A 15,161-nucleotide genomic window follows, 5' to 3' on the forward strand; every position below is an offset into this window, starting at 1 on the left:
TTCCATTGTAAGGATAAACCACAAGTTGTTTATCCATTCATTTACTTGGTGGCTGTCTGAACTGTTTCTTTTTGGCTATTATGAATAACACTGCTGTGAACATTCGTGGACAAGTTTTCATATGGACATAATTTTCATCTGTCTTAACCCAGTGGCCTTTCAAGTTAAAAATTTTTAGTGAGGTTTCTTATATTCCACATGCTGAAGGGAACTACCATTTAGGAGTGAAATCAGAAATGCCACATACCGAATTCCAGTTCTCTTAGATTTTGGGTCACTACCTCAACCCCTTAAGAATGCTGGGAATGGTTCAGTCCAGAGGAGGACTCCGCTCGCCAACTCCAGGATGGAGGAGGGCGCTATTTGCCAGAAAAATGTAGGAGGTGACTTTGGGCAAATCACCCAGTAGGTGTGATAGAATTTCCTCTCACACCCAAGGCCTGGCCTTGCCCTCAGCAGGCTCATAATCATTAGTCCACCACAATGCCATTTGGGCACTCTCCATAAGTCAAGTATAAAGAATAATAAAACTAAAATCTTAGTATCTGACCTGGAAATCAGAGTCATGGGGTTTGGGACACTTGCAGGAAAGAGGGAAATTTTGAGCTTCTCTGATAGAGGCCAGTACAGAGCTTCATTTTCTCCCATGAGTGATGGGAGGAGTTCTTTCCCGTTCTGTCTTGCAGACCTGGGATGGGGAGAAAAAAAGACTCCATATTAATTTATACAGCAGCTTTCTTCCAAGAAATTCAGAGTGTCTCAAACAGTCTTTCACTCATTCCCCTGAGGGAGTTTGCATAAATGTGCATACAAAATTATTTCTTTTAAAATTTACACTCTCCAGTTAGCCAGTACTGGGCAGAAATAGAACTAGAAAAGCAGACCTCCTGACTGAACATTCCACTATAACATTTTCAGTGAGCTTCTATAAGTCAGTGCAGAGCCTTACAAACAGGATCTCTCCATAATATCCCCGGGACTCTGCTCCCTGATGACTGATGTTCATTTCCACAGGGGCAAAATTTTCCCTTCCAAGTGAGAGTCAACCGGCATGGCATGAACCACAGCCCTCAGGAACCTCATTCACTTACAGTCGAGGGCTTAGGCCCACCTTGAAACAGGCAGCCCAGATTCCCTCTCGCAGCTCAGCCCTCCTAACCCAACTGGAAACCTCCCAGGAGTCTTGAGACGGGCTCAGCCCAAAGGCGGAAGAGTCCTGCTTCCCAACTGTGGGCAGAAAGCTGTGGTCTAGCCCGTCCGTCTCCTCCTGCCACTTGCTGTGTCTCCATGTTGCTTGTCCAGAGAGCCGCCCTGCCCCTCAGAGTCGTGGAGGTCACAGTGGGGCACATACTCAGTTCCAGTTTCCCAGAGCCCAACTAGGGGCCCGGATGCAAGGCTCTGGGAGAGCTTCCAGCATCAGGCATACACGGGTCCAGCCCAGCTCTCCACCCTAAACCAAACACTTAATTCCTCCTATTGGACCTCTTCTTAACATATTCTTATTTTGAGGTTCTGATCGCCCATCCCTAAAAAAATAAAGTTGTGTTGTTGATGTTGTTAGAGTTACACTAGCTCATGTATTTAGAATCTCAGGGAATCACACCTGGGGAGTATCTCTGTACACTGTTCTTCCCACCCCCAGAAACCTCGGGGCTCCACAGATTCCTTCCCAGGGATGCTGGGGGAATGGGAAGTCATAATCTATTTAGCAACAAAAAGTTTAAACTTGTGTCCCATGCTGCATCCAGCCTCAGACATATTTTGTTTCAGCCCCTACACTCTTAATTAACCATGTTTAAATTTTATTTAAACTTCATGTTTGGACTGGTTCCATAGTTTGTGGGGTCTGGTGCAACGTGAAAATGCAAACCCCTTGTTCAACGTTGAAAAATTTCACGTAACACCAAGCACCGGGGCCCTTCTGAGTACCAGTCTCATGGGACTACACAGGTTGCTTGTCTGTGAAGCCATCAGCCCTGCTGCCAACATTTAAAGAGAAAAAGACTCTTAACCTCTCTCAGAAACTGGAAAAATTTCGTGCTCTAGGTTTTCTTCCCCAAATGGAACACAGAATTGGCTGGTGGTCCATTCTAAAGGAGATCAGTCCTGGGTGTTCATTGGAAGGACTGATGCTAAAGCTGAAACTCCAATACTTTGGCCACCTCATGCGAAGAGTTGACTCACTGGAAAAGACTCTGATGCTGGGAGGGATTGGGGGCGGGAGGAGACGGGGACGACAGAATGAGATGGCTGGATGGCATCACTGACTCGATGGACATAAGTTTGAGTGAACTCCGGGAGTTGGTGATGGACAGGGAGGCCTGGTGTGCTGTGATTCATGGGGTCGCAAAGAGTCGGACACGACTGAGCGACTGAACTGAACTGAAAAGCCACTTGCATTAGTTCGATAGGGCTACCGTGACAAAGTCTACAGACTGAGTGACTTCAATGACAGAAATTTATCTTCTCACAATTCTCAAGGCTGTACAGCTGAGATCAAGGCGTCAGCAGGATGGCTCTTCTAAGGCCTCAATCTTGAGGTTTCCTTCTCAATGATGAGCACCCTCTCCCTATATCTTTACGGGGTCTTCCCTCTGTACTTGCATGTGTCCTAATCTCCTCTGCTTACACAGACACTAGTCATCTTGGATGGGAGCCCACCCTGCTGCTGCTGCTGCTGCTAAGTCGCTTCAGTCGTGTCCGACGCTGTACGACCCCATAGACGGCAGCCGACCAGGCTCCACCGTCCCTGGGATTCTCCAGGCAAGAACACTGGAGTAGGTTGCCATTTCCTTCTCCAATGTGTGAAAGTGAAAAGTGAAAGTGAAGTCGCTCAGTCGTGTCTGACTAGTAGCGACCCCATCGACTGCAGCCTGGCAAGCCACTCCAGTACTCTTGCCTAGAAAATCGCATGGACGGGGAGCCCACCCTACTGACCTTTTAATTGAATAACATTTTTAAAGATTCTGTCTCCAAATGCAGTCACATTCTGAGGTACTGGGGGTTAGAGCTTCAACATATAAAATTGTGAACCCAACACAGTTCAGTCCAGTACACAGTTGTTCAGGCTTCCTTGGTGGCTCAGATGGTAAAGAATCCACCTACAATGCAGGAGACCCAGGTTCAATCCCTGGACTGAGAAGATCTCTGGAAGAGGGAATGCCTACCCACTCCAGTATTGTGGAGAATCCCCTGGACAGAGGAGCCTGGTGGGCTACAGTCCACAGGGTTGCAAAGAGTCGGACACAACTGAGTGACTAACACTTTCATTTTCAGACTTTCACTTTAGAGAAGAGAAGGCACAGTGCTCCAGGTCAAAGCACTAGACCTGTGCTCCGCAGCGGCCATCCACCATGTTGTGTGGGCTCTGTTCTCCATCCCATTTCCTCTCAGAGAGGCAGCCCAGCTCTTCCTGGGATATGGCCTAGCGACACTATCCACCCTGGCTACACACTCCCTGAAGCTCTGCCTACTAAGGTCACTACTCAAGTGATCCTTGAAAGCACTATAATCAGTTTCTTAAACACAAAAACAAAAAATGTACCCATTCTATCGTGATGAGACTTCAAGTGCAGAGCAAAAACAATTGCCCTGGGGGTACAACTGACTATTCAGAGACTTGATCTGCAGGTTTTAGGAGAGGAAACTCGTAGCCACCACAAAACTCTTCCTGGGGCTGATCCCACGGAACGTCACCTGACCGTACAAGGGACGGCACAACCTGTCAGTGGAAACCCAACTCTACAGCTCCTTGGAGGCGGCATGCTCCCAAACAGGCCTTTGTACCTATTTGCTGAAATGTTAGCCAGATTATAGCTGAAAATTCTGCTAATTCTGGGGAAGTTTTTGGTCTTGTGCCTGGAACTATTGAAACATACATTCACACCTACCACATGTAACACTTAGCAGCATAATTTCCAGCACAACACTTTCATACTTTATTTTTAAAAGAAACAGAGCAGAGACTAAAGACCTGCACTCACTCTGTGGCTTTTTGCAGGAGGCTCCACAAAAGGTGGAGAGGATGGCTTCTGCGATGAAGGGAGGGTTGTTTTGCATTTTTAAAGGAAAGGAGCCACACAAATCATTGCTCAGAATCAGGAAACTCAGGATGCTAAACCTAACATTTGCACCTGCACATAAATAGAAAATAATAGTGATAATAATGTCAAATGTGCAAGGCTCTGGGAAAAGAGAAACGATTATCTCATAAATCCCAGCAAAAGAATTTTAAAACATCTTACTGTAGCCCCTTTTATGTTAAGACTGAGAAAGGGAGATTCTTAAATTTTTAAAGACTCTCCTCAGACCAGCTCTCTGCTTAAATGCTGATCTTTTCTCTCAGCCAGGGCAATTCCCACCCCACTAAGTTACTTCTAAACAGGCATTGTCCTGTCGGCCTAAATTGCATGCCAGAATTACAAAACCCGCTCACTTTACACCAACGTCTCTATTTAGACTGCAGAGTTGAGAAAGCAAAGGCTATTTCAACTTCAACTCCCTTAGCAAACAGAAGAAAAGGCATCTGACCCTCCGACTTTTCCAGCTGGTCCTTGGGTCTGGCCGCCGGTCTCCGCCGCAGCGCGCGGGCGCCGACCGCCAGCCTGCCACCAGGGGGCGCAGCATCCTTTGTCCTGACACAGGCATTGAAGGCAGGCTATGCAGCTGGCTGGGCCTCCCCGAAAATCTGACTTTCACTCCTTTCGTGGTTTCTCTCTGGAACCAACCCACTCCCCGGCCCGCTTCATTCATTTTAAAACCGTTTATTCTTCTCTGATGCTCACAGTCTCCCTCCATCTCATCTCAGATCTGGGCATGTTACTGGACTCTGGGCAAGTTTCTAAAAGGGCTTTTCAGAGGCACCAGCCCAACCCCAGCTGCTCTTCCTCTGCAAAGCTTAGGAGACCCGGGCCCTAGCTTATCATTTGCTGTCACTTGGAGGTCCCTCAGTTGAGGATGTTTCTAAAGATTCTTCCAGAATGAAGGAGCCTCAAAGACAAGACTAGCTTCCTGGAAGAATTATTACATTCATTCTCTAATAGCCCTCCCCTTCCTCTCAAGAAATAATAACAAACCAATGAAATGACCCCCCCACCCCCACCCACCTGGCAGTGTTCAGCTTCACCACCCCTCCTGCCCCTGGACAATCTCAGATCAGCCTTTGCAGGGAGACACCTACCCACAGGGACCAGCTGAAGCATCCTTTCAGCCACACCCCTTACCACCCCACCGTGCACCCCAAGCAAGGTAACTGCCTCCTCCCACCCTCAACAGCTCGGGTGTATAGATACAGCTGTATCTATTCTCCAGTAGGAAGAAATCCACCCAGATACCAAAGACTCAGTGTTGTCATCTTTCAGGGATAACAAAACAGCCATTTCTACTTTAAAACACACTTGTAGCCCTGCCCCTACACACAGACAGGACACAGACAAAATGCAAACCCTTAGATCCCTAAAAGTCCACTGTTCTGCAGGAGTAGGGCACAGGGTTCCTATCCAGGCCTTTGAAAGGCAGCTGCTCTATTTACATGGAAAGATTTCAAGTTCACAGAGTCTTTTCCCAGCCTCTCATTTTAGCTTCAGAACAACTCTCAGAGACAGGCAAGAAAGTCTCAAGCCTAAGACATCTGCTCCAGTCCTAGAGCTAGTACAGGGTAGGGGCAGCACTTTGGGGGCAGTATTCAGGTGACCAGGACCTGAGGAGAGCTGCTGGCCCAATTGCTGTTACAGATGAGCCTCAGGATATCTGCACCGAGAGAGCCATGTTTTGGTCTCCTGAAAAATTGTACCATGAGTAAGTCCCTAGATGGGGCAGGAAGAGAGGAAAGGAAGGGGAGATATTAACTCTAACCTGACCCTTCTTTTTATCTCTGGCTTTCTTCACTTCCATTTTCTCCCCGCTCACCTTGGCTGATGCAGAAGAGTGGAAGTGCTGAGCCTGGGGAGGTAGCCCCAGCCAGTCCACCTAGTGTGAGCTGGCTTCTCCTTCTTCATAAAGTAATGATAAGTTCTGCCTGATATGGAAGAGAGTCACTAAAGGACGAAAACGGTCAGTGGCATTCTGGGCAGAGGTGAAGAGCAGAGTGGGAGACTTTTACTTTCATTTTATGCCCCTTTGTATTTTGGTTTATGCATATTATTAGTTTCATAATTTGATTTTAAAATTTTTACTGGGTCTAATGGTGCTCTTCAGAACTGCTGTAGTGATGACTTACATAAAGTGTCTGGCATGCACGTGGTCTGGCACGGAGTTGATGCTTCCTGAACAGTAGTTTACTTTAGTGATCACAACACCCTCAAAACTGAGCAAACGGACTTCAAAATCAAGAATCTCGGATTATAGTGCAGACTCTGCTCTCAGCTCACTGTATGCTCTTAGGAAGCCAAGTACCTTCTCTGAGCCTATGTTTCCTCCTGTCTATAAAATTATAAGGTACAGGCCAGTTGATTTGGAAAACGATGGGGAGGACAGAGCGGAGCTCACCTCCCCCTCCAAAGTGACTGAGGCACCTTTTAAAACTCAGCTACACACTTTGCAAAGGAGATCTCTTAAGTTTGAGTTCATCAGAGACCCTTCCTAAAAGTTGTCAGCTAGGGTAGGCGGAAAGGGCCAGACACAGCTGAACAAGTTCTAAAATAATACAGGAATTAAATTAGGAAACAAAAATACATGAACACTCTGGGAAGGCCATCAGCTTAAGGGGGTGGGGGGAGGTGGGAAAAGATAGTTTAGGCTCTTCTTTGGGTGCAGTTGGCACCATGATGATTTCCTGACAAAAGAGTTGCCATTGGTTGGCAGAGGGGATGAAATTCAAGGTCCAGCCAGGGTTAGCCCCAGTCCAGTCTCCTAGGCTGAGAGTTTTGTGTGGGCTCAGGGCTGGCCTTTGAGAGACTAGACCCTCCCCTTAACGCAACCATAAGGAGAACTGCCCAGGAGAATTAGACGAAAACACCTCTGAGGTTTCTTCCGACATTACCTGAACCACCACCACAAAAGTGGGGAAACTGGGCCACAGTAGGCAGAGATGTTCAGACAGCAACATTTCAGCAGCTGGGCTGGGGAGGCCTATTCTGGGGTAACCCAGCTCCTGAGAATCCAGTGGAGGCTTGTTTCTGGAACACGCATGGGTTCATTTCCCACCCTGCTCAAAATCAAATTTTTCCTTATAGTCTCCTTTGCCAGCGCTGGGTCTTTGGGGACAGGACGGCAGGTAATCTGATGGGTAGGAAGGTTGAGACTCCTTTCACCCTGTGGTCTTCTTCCTATTTAAAGCAGCACCGCCTGTCACAGCAGCCTCTTGCCAATATTGCAGGCAGGAATATTTCCTGACATTGTAAGGGGGTGTTCAGAGCATATGGGAGGCCCTTTCCCAAAGCCATTGCAGGGCAGAAATTGGTTTCACCCGCTCCCCAGGAGGAATCTTCAGCCATGCCCCACCCCCCACTCTGGAGGTCAGACTCAAAACGTATCTACATTTCTATTTTTTTAAAAAGGAGAAAAAGTGGATTTTTTTTTTTGTATCTCTGAATTATCTGACCATGCCTGTTACAATGACATCTCCTCCCAAAGCCCGTGTTGTCACTGCCTAAAGAGAAGGTAGTGTTTTCTGTTCTTGTGGGATCTGAAATAACGGTACCAAAGTATGGGGACACCTGGAAGAATCCCCTCCCTTTTTTATGAGGCTAGTGATCTAAGGGATGGGGGGAGAGGGAGGAGGAAGGAGGTTCCTGTAGAGAGGCGTCCTCAGGTAGCAGCAGCTCTGCCTGATTTCCAGAGAAAAACCAAGTATATAAAAACTGCTCCATCAGTCATCACACTTTGACAAACCTATATTCCTCGAACTTCAGTGTCTTTCAGAGAAATACCTTCTGTTGTACATTACAAGTCAATTTCAATGGCAATTCTGAATGTCTGGCCACTTGTTAAAATGCTTTCTGCGCTTGCTTTTCTGTGTGGTTCTTTTCTGTGCCCGTTTGTATCTCTAATAAGCAGCATTGTTTATTATCCTTGGGTCCGTGCCCCTGGGACAGAACTGAAATAGAACAGGAGTGCCGAGTTTGAGCGCTGGAAAATACTTCGGGTTTCCCAGGCCCCTGAGGGGTCTCTGGGGCAGAGGAGACAGCCGCGTGGGGAAAGCCCACCCATGCGTGTGCGCCCTGCGAAGGGCAAGCTTGCAAGAGTTGTTCCTGACTCCCTTAGGTCCTGGGCAAGGATGCCGAGATGAGTCCACAGGAAGGAGGCACATGGGGATGGGAAATGCCACTAAGGTCTGGGACTAGGGGTGTGACTTACGGGCCAAACAGTCTAATATTGCCAGGATCACAAAAAGAGACGGTGGCGCGGTAAAGGTTCTGAGCTGTCTTTTAGGTTCGAAGTCTCAATACTCACACCCGTGCAATTAATTCTCACGAATAAATTCTCTTTCTTCTACATAGCCCCTCAGTCTCTGCTGTCAAAACGAGCATCCTAAACAAGACGAGGATTACCCCCCTTCTTCCCTGCAGTTGCCTAATATTTCTCCCCATTTCGTTTTCAGCCGAGTGCTTTGTGACCACGGGGATGGAAGCGCGTGCGCCGAGAAATAAAGCTCCACTGTACCCCTAGCTACAGAGACTTTCCGCCCCCTCCAACCCCCAGATCTGCCCCTCCGTAAGGCCTCTCCCAATTCCACTGTTCCCAAAACAGAGTGGGGTTCGTTATCAAAAATCAGAAACCCGCATCGGAGATACAACCCGGCGTGCCTTCCGCGTCTGGGGGAAATTTTTCCGGTTTAGCCCAGCCTGCGTCTCCACGTTCACCCCAATTCAATGTCAGGGCGGGATCTGCCGGAGAGTTTGCCGGAAAGAATGTTACTAAACCGCATGAGCCAGACCCTGGCTGTGTGCTTCCCGAGCGAGACTTCTAGACCCAGGGCCCTGCCCGAACTGTCCTTGCCACAGGTTCCTATGAGAGACAAGCCGCTGTCCGCAACTTCCGAAATTTCCTCCAACAAGCTGCAGAGACTGCTCAAATTGTCCTTCCTAGCTCCACTCCCTCATCCAGTTAGGTTGTTTTAAAAATACAGAGATTCTGTTTGCTCGCAAGAACAGAGCGATTTCCCTCAAGCAACTCCTGCAAGAGCTTTAAGCAGCCTCTGGGTTGCAGCGCGTCCAAGCGTCTGAGGAGTTTTCCGAATATCCAGAAGTAGTAAAGGGAATTTTGGTGCCGGAGAAAGTGCGGGGTATGCGAGTGCTGGGTGGGGGTGGGCGCCGAGGAAGCCGCCTGGAGGCTTTTTGTTTTTTAAAGTTAGACTTGCACCGGGGTGCCAGTACAAACGGCACCGCTTCGTGGTTTCCTAATTTAGAGAATCGAGCTGAGTTTGGGCCCATCCTTGAAGCCAGGGGCCCCGCTCAGCGTACTATTTCCAGTTTTCCAAGAGCGAGCAGAAGCGCGGGCACAGCTCACTGGGCACTGCCAGGCGCAGCTGACTTTGTCCGCTGCTCCCGGCTCTCCGCTCCTCTCCCTTCTCGTGCCAACCCCAGAACCATCCCATCGCTGCCAGGATTGCACCGGGAAAGTGAGGGCCGAATGTCTAGGCTGCGGAATCTCCCAACAGGTAGTTTCACCCGGGAGCTGGCAAGGCTTAAATATTAAAGGTTGGGTCGCACGGGCTCCATTAAGCTGGAGCACAGACGCGGTCACCGAGGGAGCCAGAAGAAAAGTTGCTTTCTGGGAGTCACTTTAAATAACCCCGTTTTCTCTCCAATCTCCAACTTCTCTCGAAATAGCGCGAGCTGTGCCATTTGGAATGACACTCAATGAGCCTAAATAAGCCGCTTCAGGCTGTAAACTCGTATTCGATTTGAATTCTTCTTTCCTTCAGTAGTTACTAGAGAACCCAGCTCCGCTTTGGAGCGATAGGTATTTATTTGAGAATTGGGTGATTCGCCTTCGAAACATCGTAGCCTCCAGGGCAAAAGAGGAAAAGGCTGTGTTGCACTTGGAAGATATAATTGAATTATGCTTTCCCTGGTGTGCAGTGAGGAAAAGCAGGATGCCAGGCAGTATGTGGAATGGGCGGCGGCAGCCTCGCGCTCCAACGAGCGCACCACACTTCCTTCCCAGGGCTCGGGGAGAAGTTGGGTTGGGCCACTGTGTCCTGCCTCCCGCAAGGATGTGCACCAGCTGGAATGTCGTCGCAGCAGCACGATCCCGGCTGCATGGCCCCCTCACGTTTGGGGGCACTCTCCCAAAGGTGCCCGCCGGGGTCCGTGGACGCACGTGGTACATGGAGACCCGGCGCGCGACTGAAACCGCGCATATCGCCCCAAAGATCCCAGGCGCGCGCAAGGCCCTCGCCGGGTGAGGGAAGGTGGGGTACCGAGCCCTTGAGCCAGCGGTCTAATCCCGCTTTGGCAGACAAGCTCTGAGCTGTCATGGGGTAATGCTTTCCGCACCGACACAAATCGCGGAACTCCGGCTCTGCCTGGTCAGTCTCCTAGAGAAACGTTCTCAAACTTTCCCGGGGTACTGGCCCCTAGAAGCCCCTGGGGCCATAGGCGGACCTGACCCGGGAGACTTGGATCTTTAACCGCCTGAGGACCTGGCGTCCCAATAACACCCAGCCTGCTCCCCCACGCCTTTCCCAGTACGGCTTGCTTGCCCTGCGTCTCCACCGCTAACCACGCTACCCAAACTTTCCAAAGTTTTCTACCGCTTTGCCACCTCTAGTTCGCTTCGGCTGGAGCTGGCGAGAGGAGAAAAAGACGCCCCCCCCTCCTCCCTCCACCTCTTTTTCTCGCCTCTCCCTCCCACCTTCGGCCTCCCCTGTGAGTCCAAACCTTGCAAGTCGGAGCGTGCGGCGGTGGAGCCCCCGAAGGCACCGACTCTGCAGGGGACGGAGTTCGTGCTGCATCCCCCACTCTCAGAGCCTCGGCCGTTCCGCCCCCTCCTCCCCCACCTCGTTTGCGGCGCAGGGACCTGTGGGCTTGTAATTTAGTTTTGTTCAAATTTAGTTTTTTTTCCCCCCTTTTCATTTTTAAAGATTTTTTTTTCCTCTTCTTTGAGATTACACTCTGTTGGAGCTCAACAGTCTGCCTGCCTTCCAGTTTCCCTGCGCGGGGTTCGGGAGACTCATCCTTCGCGCCGGGCGGGTTGTCTTGCGAGTGGGGCCAGGGGCTCCCAGGCCGCGATTTCTCCAGCTGGGTTTCGTCTCCCTGGGAGACCCTCCATCCTGGCGTGGGGCAAATTCGTGGCAGAGTTCAGCCTCAAGGCAAGCCTCCTGGGCCTCCACCCCACCCCACCCCGCCCCCTACCCCCGCCAGAGCTGCGGCTGCAGTTGGTTCGGGGGATGTTTTTATACCAGTTTAGGAGACGGAGTAGGCAGTAGAGGGGAGACCCTATTCTAACACCTTCCTGAGGTCTTCCTGCACACGCAAAAATTCGAGGTAGAAAGTTTGCCTCCCTCCAGGTTCCGCAGTGACGCGCGCCCCGCCGGGAGACCCCCACAGAAATGCCTCAAGTTGGTTGGTTTGCGGCCTATTGTGTTTTTATTTTGGCTAGGATTAGTGTGGTCGGGAGATTTTTGCAGCCAGCCTTACTACCCCGGGGCTTCAACTTTCAAACCAAGTCCACGGGAACATTCCGAAGGAAACTGGATCCCCGGGTGCGCCGCCCGGCCGGGTGCGGGGCAGAGAAACGTAATCCTCTGCGCACCGCGCGCGGGGCAGACTCTTGGTCCTGGGGTCATTTTTGAATCCCACTGGATTGGGCTTGGGATCGGACTAACCCCCCTTCCCCTCCCCCCTCCAGGGTTGGGGCCGGCACTTTGCCTCGATCCTTCCACGTGCTGGGTGCGTTCCTGTTGTCGTTCGCAGACTACGCCTGCCCTGCAGGCATCCCTAGGGGCTAATGGGTTCAGCCCGGCCTCCTTAGCGTCCCCAGCAACAGACTCGAGTTTGCAAGGCACTCAAGGTTAGGCTGCCTGTTACCTCTTGTGAGCACGGACGTGAAAATCGACCCAAAACAAAGGTGCCCACAAATGGCTACCGGAGGGAGCAGCTGAGACCTGCCCCCTCCCCACCTCCTGCCTTTGACCTCCCTGCGCCGGGGAACACATGCCCTGCATGCCGTACCCGTTCGGTGCTCCCTCCGGGCGCTCCTCACACAGGCCCTGCTAGGACTCGGCTGCCTGGGACTGGGGTCCCACCTCCTCGCCCCTTCGCCCCCCGCCCCGCCCGCACCCACCCCCGGGCTGGTCCCACGTTGCCACCAAGCTTATGTGGGAGAAAACCCAGCGGAGGGTGGCCTGCGAAGGCGGGAGTTTTCCCGGCCCATTCAAATGGCAGCCCAGCAGTAACAGTAAAACCGCATCGTCGGCGGGTGAGATGCCTGTGGCGGCTTTTTAAAAGGCGTGGTGAGTGGGGATGAAGAGGGAGGCGAGAGGAGCAAAATTAAGGTAGAGGAGGAAGGCAGTGGATAAAGTTGTGGGTGTCAGCTGCCCTGATTCTTAACTCCTCATCCTGCTAGCCCCGAGTTTGAGCAGTTGACAAAATTGTCAGTCTTTTAAGTCCCAAATTTCTCAAGGGCCGGGCAGAGGAGAGGCACCCTAACCGCCCAGAGCCAGCGGTACTCAGCCACACTTAGCTTGGGGCAGGAGAATCCACTGCGGTCGGTGTTTACTTTGGGTATAAAGGATCCCTGCACAAAGGAACCCCCACTTCCCTCTGCTATCCCCACCCCCACCTATCCTTCCATAGTCCTAGGGCTGTATTTATTTATTTTTCATCTCTGGCACCCGAGATTTCACTGGGAGATTTTAAGGCAGGAGAGGAGAGGAGGAAGGAAAGATTAAGAAAAGGGTTGGCTGAGGACTAGAGAGGTATTGAAAACCCAACTTAGATGAATTTGGGAGTGTTTTAAAATTTCATTTCCTTCAGAAGCTGTCTGCTGTAGACCAAAACCTAGTTCCATGACTGGAACAGGAAGCTAGAAGTCTCTCTGGAAACAAAGAAGTGAAAGGCTTGAGGGACACCCCTTTCCCCTGCCTCTCCTCAAGTGAATAGAAAGCAACTCTGCTCTCAGCGTTGTGACACCTAGCTGCCCCAGCATGCGGATGGTCATTTCCTTTCAGGAAGGCCAAGGAGGGGGCAGGGAGGGACCCAGAGCCTGATGGCTGTGCCATTTATCTTCTGGGATGGAGCCTGGGAAAAGCCGGGGTGTAACACCAAGAGATGGTGCAGTGCCTTGGCAGTGTCACCGGGGGGATGAGGAGCCATCCTTCTTCCTTCAAAGCCCCTCTTCTGATTATTTACAACTTCAGGTTTATATTTCAAATCTTGATGCTTAGTGGTTGTTATTTTTTTAAGCAGAACATTTACCAATGTGTTTGGAATGATTTTTGTATGTTCCCTATTACGGTTGTTTGTAGGATTTTCTTCTCCTTTTTGTCTTTTCTTTCTCCCCTCCTGCAGTATTGGCAGCCCCAGAGGAAGAGCTTTAGTGGGGAGGGTGACATTGACCAGCTCATTCTCACTATCACAAAAAGCAGCATAAACATTGACTGGCCATTCTTAATATAATCCTTTTAAAAAATTAATAAAACAGTCAGTTAGGCTGAGAAATTGCTAATACTAAGATACTCGCTAATCCTGTCTCTTTAAGAAAAATCCATAAAGCTCTTCCATCAGCCCAGTGTCTGGGAAAGAAGCAAACTCAGTACTTGGAACAAAAGAGACAAAGAGGCCAAACAACAAAACAAACAAACAACTCCCCCTATCCCCCCCTCGGAGACAACAATAGACGAGGCACAGCAAGTGCAGTTACTGCCTGGCCCGCCCGCTGCTGTCCCGATGCCAAGTCTCCTGCATTTGGCTGGAGACTTTCCCTCTCACCCCACTCCCACTCGCCGCCCCCCTTCCCCAGCCCTCTCCTGTCTTTCTCTGTGTGTGACTCTCTCTGTGTGTCCTTCTCTTGGGGTCTGGCTGTGTGTGTGTGTGTTTGTGTGTTTGTGTGTGTGTGTTGTCCTGGTCTGTCTCTGTGCTGCTTTTGTTTTCACGTGCTGTTGCTCTGTCTCAGACCTTCATATGCTCTCTCCCTGTCCCCCTTTCACACCCCCGCCCCCAGTTTAAAGGCTCAGAGCATATTAGCATACTCTGCCCTTTATATATTTACTTGCTGGCCCTTTTCTGGGCATCTCCTAACGGCCTTCTCAGAACTTATTTCTCTGGGTCGTCAAGGTGGCCTATTTTGTATTTTGTTGGCAGCCCTTTTTGCCAGGAGAATCCCAAAGTCCATTTGCACTTGGGTGTTTAACTGCTTCTCCTGTTCAGGTCTTTGCGCTTTTTCTATAAGGCTCCAGGCACACTTTGTCTGCCTGTCCCCGGCAGTCCTTTTTCCTCTTCTTGGCCGCTGCTCCGGCCTCTCATGCATGCCTGCCTTTGCTTTCTCTCACGGTCTTCCCCCCACCCCCCCCACCCCCAATCCAGCCTTTTCCTTCCTTTCCCCTCCTCTCCACCAAACTTTAATACAATGCTATAAACATCTTTGCCTGGCGATGGCTTTTCTTTGTAAAGTGAATATAAACCCTTGGAAAGTAGGGAGTGGAGAAAAAAAGGGAAGGATCAATCAACGGAGCCGGCAGACAGCAGAGACTGAACCATGGAGCAGGCGTCCCTGCCAACAGCTCCATCCTTTTCACACTTTTCTCTCCCTAATAAACCCTTTTGTGATAGTATCTCCTCCTGAAGCATCTGTGTGTGCTCCAGGGAGACGGGATGGGGGTGGGGGAGAAGCTGGTCAGCTCTCCTCGGCTGCGGAGGGAGATACAGCCTCATGACTATGTAGCCCCCAAACCAGCCCCTTCCACTTCCTCTCAGGAAAGCAGCACAAAGGTTGTTGGCAATAGGGGCAAGGTCTTCAATGCCTGTTTAGGAGGTGCCTCTTTAAGAGAAGTATGGGATGACTGCTTGAAAAGAAGCTTCTCCAAGGTTTCTCCAAGCTTCTCAAAGGAAAGATTCCCACTATCAGAAGGTTGTGGATTGAAGAGGACCGAGCTGGAGCTGTTTATCTAAAGGAGATCTGAGAATTCCCAGTTGGTGGTGCAGGGCAGCAAAACAGTGGCACTTGCCCCTCCCACAAAAAAAGAAAACAAATCCTGCCCAGTAGGCAACAGAACCAGG

At 50.5% G+C, this 15,161-nt stretch overlaps 1 long non-coding RNA gene across 2 annotated transcripts in view; it reads right to left on the reverse strand.

Moving 5' to 3' along the window:
* Window positions 1-11,236, reverse strand: part of LOC129557578 (uncharacterized) — a 41,113-nt gene extending 29,877 nt beyond the window's left edge. The window contains exons 1-2 of one of the 2 annotated variants that reach the window (XR_008686238.2): window positions 4,531-4,601; window positions 551-688 (exon numbers count right to left, since the gene is read on the reverse strand). This is a non-coding gene — a long non-coding RNA (uncharacterized LOC129557578). Of the gene's footprint in view, window positions 1-550; window positions 689-4,530; window positions 4,602-10,823 lie in introns of those variants that run through there. The other variant, XR_008686237.2, reaches the window with a different exon arrangement.
* Window positions 11,237-15,161: the final 3,925 nt, after the last annotated feature.

This window comes from Moschus berezovskii, chromosome 7, assembly GCF_049115385.1.
Source record: "Moschus berezovskii isolate FMDL1 chromosome 7, NW_MosBer_1.0, whole genome shotgun sequence".
NCBI lineage: Eukaryota > Metazoa > Chordata > Mammalia > Artiodactyla > Moschidae > Moschus > Moschus berezovskii.